This window comes from Thermobia domestica, unplaced genomic scaffold (assembly GCF_964235325.1).
Source record: "Thermobia domestica unplaced genomic scaffold, izTheDome1.hap1.1 HAP1_SCAFFOLD_2045, whole genome shotgun sequence".
Classification (NCBI taxonomy): domain Eukaryota; kingdom Metazoa; phylum Arthropoda; class Insecta; order Zygentoma; family Lepismatidae; genus Thermobia; species Thermobia domestica.
In genome coordinates this window covers 9,518-14,551 of record NW_027657749.1, presented here as the reverse complement: position 1 = coordinate 14,551, position 5,034 = coordinate 9,518, and the positions used below count along the sequence as shown (strand labels likewise).

At 35.0% G+C, this 5,034-nt stretch overlaps 1 pseudogene; it reads right to left on the bottom strand.

The window, feature by feature from the left end:
- Positions 1-1,911: 1,911 nt before the first annotated feature.
- On the bottom strand, positions 1,912-3,117 carry LOC145678198 (lanC-like protein 2 pseudogene; annotated as a pseudogene).
- Between the last annotated feature and the right edge of the window lie 1,917 nt (positions 3,118-5,034).

The following is a 5,034-nucleotide window of genomic DNA, read 5'->3' as shown; positions in this document are numbered from 1 at the left end:
AAGTTGTGCATTGTTGGGAACACTATTTACAGCAAGATTAAGCATGCTACAGAGAGTAGTAAGGTAAGAGCTATTTGACACGAAAGCATGTTGGATTGTGTTAATATAGGGAAAGGTTAATTTGGAAAGTCTGTCTTTGATAATTTTCTCGCTCATGATGGGTATGTTTGAGAGAAAAGAGATAGCTCTGTAGGATGACGTGATCTTTCGGTCCGGATTAGTAGATGGGGAGACACGAACTGTTTTATAAGACGAGGGAAAATAGCCTTCAGTGAAACATCTGTTAAAAATAGGGAAATCGAAAAAAGATAATAAATGCTGTAGAACGCAAAAAGATCGAGCTTATATTGTGAGGGCATGAGCTTCTCTTAGGTGGGAGGGAGGGAATAAGAGTAATTCAACTTCTGGGGCATATAACAGGCAAAACTAGTATAATGGTCAATATTACAGTTGATTCCGATGTGCACTGAACGCGTCATATCAATATTCATGTGTGGATTTTCGTCTATTTTAGCTTTTCTGAAGATGTTAACATTTCTTATATTGTACTTATATCTAATGTAATACTCTTATTATTGTGACCAAATTTAATAATAGTGCAGTTTGTATTATTATAATATTATTATTTTACATTTACTAATTATGACACAGAGCAAGACAATAGAAATCAATACCTGGGAAGCCGAGTAAGTCTGTTAGCATTCTTCCTTTAGAATATAATGACCTTAGGTTCGAAATCTAAGACCGACAAAATTTTGTTTTTTAAATCATCATGATCATAGATATTCTGCCAGTATTGGTAGGTCACTGCGAAATTGAGAAGCTTCCATGCTCCATGGTCCTCCGATAACTTCTTCATTTTCGCGTATGACTTTTCTGTTTTGATATAATCTATTAATTGTAGTCTTCTTCGCCTTTTCCCTGTCTTTCCTGCCACCATACCCTCTAGCATATCCCTTATGATACAGTTCCTTCGTAGCCAATGCCCCAACCAGTTTCTCTTCCTCGTCTTACTGTCTAAATTTGTCATTTTCTTCCCCATCATTTCTAAGACCCCCTCGTTCCTTTTCCACTTGACTCAGTTAATTCTCTCCATTCTCCTCTACATTCACATTTTGATAGCTTTCAATCAATTGTAATCATTTTTGCGTAAAGTCCATGTTTCAGACCCACACAGAATAATACTCCACATGAAGCATTTTATGAGTCTTTTTCTCATTATTCAAGGTCCCACAAAATCATGTTTTCTTCCTTCTAAAAACTTCTTTCATCATTCCTATCCTTGCTTTTATTTCACGTTCACACCTCATATCATTACTAGTAATACTATCCAGGTATCGGAAACTAGTCACTTGTTCTATTTTCTTCCCACCTATTTCTATATTTGACATTGACTGGTTCGTTCCAATCAATATGGCTTTTGTCTTTCTAACGTTTATTTTCATCCCCTATTGCTCTCCACAATTCTCACCTTTACGGCAAAGGAAACAGAATGTTAATGTAAGCGAATGATTATGAAATAATTTCGAGACGAAACAGAAGAAACTCGAGAAAAACCACAGACAAAATGTTACCCGTTAAAGAATCGCATTGGCTGAGATTAAGCCCACGAACACCTCCCACCAGAAGTATTAATTTCAAATTTATCACTAAGCCATTGAGTCCCTAATTTTACTTTTATTATTTAATTTTCATGAGGAGAATGCTGGACCGACTACATTAAAAAACTTCTTCCCCAAATAATTGATTATACATTTCCCTGAAAATTCCTCCACAAGTGTCTTCGAAACTAATTTTTAAATAACTACTTATACATTCTAATACTTCCATTTGTAAGAAATACAACTAATAGATGAAATCATATACTACGCATTTAAATAACACCCAGGCAAAAATTTGTGTTAGTGATAGTTACAATGCAAATGCTGGAAATTTTGCTGACAATGGATTTTGGATGTCCACCAACATGTATAAGATGCCAGCAATACCTTCAAATAGGGACATAGGATGAGATGGTACTCGATATTCATGCTTCCCATAGTCTATACACCATTCAGAAAATTTCAGAGCTCTGTGCAGATGTTTAATATTATTTGTGAGTTGATAGAGATACAGGAAAGTATAAACGTTTCCGGCCACACCATGACATAAACCATCCCCTTTTTTCAATAATCCTCGTACCCAGACTACTTCTCCACACTCTTCTGCTATTTTTAAGTATTTTTGGTCTCCAAAAACTTGATAGGCTAATCCAAACAGATGAACTACCCCGGGAGCACCATGGCACCATTGAACACGTACATCTCTGTTACTTTCTAACGTTTGAGGGAAATTACCTGAAAGAAATTTTACGGTCATCAAGAAGTCCACAGATGGTTTAACTAATGTATGTAATTCTTCATCATCTAAATAGTTTCGTGCGTGAAGCAGCATGTATAATATTCCTGATATCCCATGAGCTACACCCACATAATGTTTATTGTGCCACTTAAACATCAAAGGTACTCCTCTGCCCTCAGACGCTGCTAACATTTTCCCTGACTTGAGGATGGCAGCGACTACATCCTTTATGACTTTTGTTTCAATGACTTCTTGATTAAAATGCTTATTGACAAATAGAAGTGAATGAAGGTAACCAGCTCTACCATACAAAAGCTCATCCGGACAATCGGATTCCAGAGCTTTCGGTAACAGAGTTATTAGTGTCTTAACAAAATTCATAGATTCGGATTTGTTTCCAACTCGGTGATGAATTACAGCTCCTAAAGCTAAAGGACCAGCATCGCCTAATAAAAAGCTCACCGTCTTCTCATGCATATATGATAATACGTTTTCTACTATGTTCAGGGCAGTTTGCATATACGAATTAGGAAAGTTGTGTTCTGCTGCGAAATAATAGAACAATGCAATTCCTGTTGTTCCTGTGTATATAGTGAACAATTTATAATTAATATCAAACCTGATTTCATGGTCTAATTTATTCATTAACTTTGCTATCATAATACCTTGTTTGAGTTTAAATTTTGGGTGAATTTCTCCATCTTTGGTGAGTACGTTACTCTCATGGTTTATTTCATAATCATCGAATAGATTTTCGAACTTCATTTTTTCCTCCATATTTTCTTGATATGAGAAGTCAAAATTTGAATGGCATATCTATCGTATTCTTCTTTTTCTTTCCTAACCTTACTGAAGAATTATTTTCTGGTGCAGACCTAGATTGTAGTCACCTATATAATTGAGTTTTTTTAATAAATAATTGCTTTGCATTATAATAATTTTAATTTACTAATCGATAATTTATACGGTTTACCAAACATTGTTAGGGTCATCAAGTCAAGGATTCTCAGGTGGGCAGGTGATGTAACCAGGATAGAAGGAAGCAGGAACTCTTTCAAAGTCTTAACTGAAATACCAATCGGAAAACGACCATTAGGAAGACCAAGGCTCAGATCTGAGGATAATATTAAGATGGATTTCTCAGAAATAGGTATACAAAGTAGAAACTGAATCTAGTTGGCTAAAGATAGAAGTCAATAGAGAGCTTTTGTGAAGGCGGGATTGAACCTTCGGGTTCCATAGGCTATAGAGTTAGTTAGTTAGTTAATCGATGAAAATGATGTTAATGAAAGTTGGCGGATGAATTTAGGTCGTCTACAGACTGCTTCATCCATCGTATTCGCGAAATAGTCAACTCACTTTACATTTTAAATGATGTTTTCTAGTGATATTTTCACACTTAAATGGTTTATAGATCTTCAGTAATGAATCCAAATCCAAATTTACTTCAGAGCCTTTGCATCTACAATTTCGTGCAAAGTAGGAGTTAATAATTGATTTACCCATCTCACTTTTTCATTCATATACAGCTTGATACAATAAATAAGCTCCATTCACTCTAAGAATTAGTAGTGATATCTTCTCACAAGGTTTGAAAGTCGTAATCACCTTGAACGTTGCTGTTCTCAAGAAGCCTAAAATACCAACAGTCTTGGATACATTTGCTCCAATTAGCAATGCACTTAACAGTTTTTCGTCTTTGAAAATCAGGAATGTCTCTACACTACCAAGGTGTGGCCTATGTCACGTACTAATTCGTGTGAGATGACACTTTTTGCATTACTAATGTTTGCCTGATTACATATGTTGTGAATCCATGTTACACCGTTTCGTGTAGGTACTACACTCACTATTACTCAACCAAGCACTAACACACACAAAAAAAATTACAGTGTATGAATATTCAGTGCTATAAGTACACAGCAAAAATGATGGTGTTACTACAATTCAATTGTAACACAGGCCAGTGATGTCAGCATGTTTAACAATTTCGGTCGTTATTTCAACACTTAAGGTTGGTGTTCCTGTTAACACAGGCCCGGTGTTACCGGTTTAACACAAAACCAGCGTGAAAATAAGATCGCAGCGGTGTTAAAGAACTAGATGAATGAGCGAAGGAACGCCAAAATGGAAAAGGACACAGTATTCTTTCGATATATAGTGAAATCCCAGCTAGTATGTTGAACTTAAACGATTGCGAAACCTACTATTACTAACTATATTATTTGTCAGCGATCAGTCAAAGCCTCTTATGTGCTGAGAACAATGACTAAAGAAAAATATTACTATCGCCTCAAAATCCTATGTTTGAGGTTGTTACCTTACGCTCAGCATAACGTAACATGGCCCGGTGCTTTTGAGCACCTTGTATATTGGCAGGGAAATTTTAAAATTTATTTAGAATGTAAGAGAAACTTTTATTTTATAGTAGGAAAACCGTAGGTCGAAGATTTTGCGTATTTTTTGTAAAATAAATCGTTTCAATGGATATTATATGAATATTACATGATTATTAATTATATTTTGTATATTTTACGCATTTATCCAAGTATATATCATTATTTTAGACAAATAAGTGTATATTCCAGCTTTTTCAATGGTTTTCAGTTTATTTCTATTCATATTTCGGCATAGGGAATCTTCTCAAGAAAGCTAAAAATTTTATTTCGTAAAATCTTCTTCAAAATTCCAAAT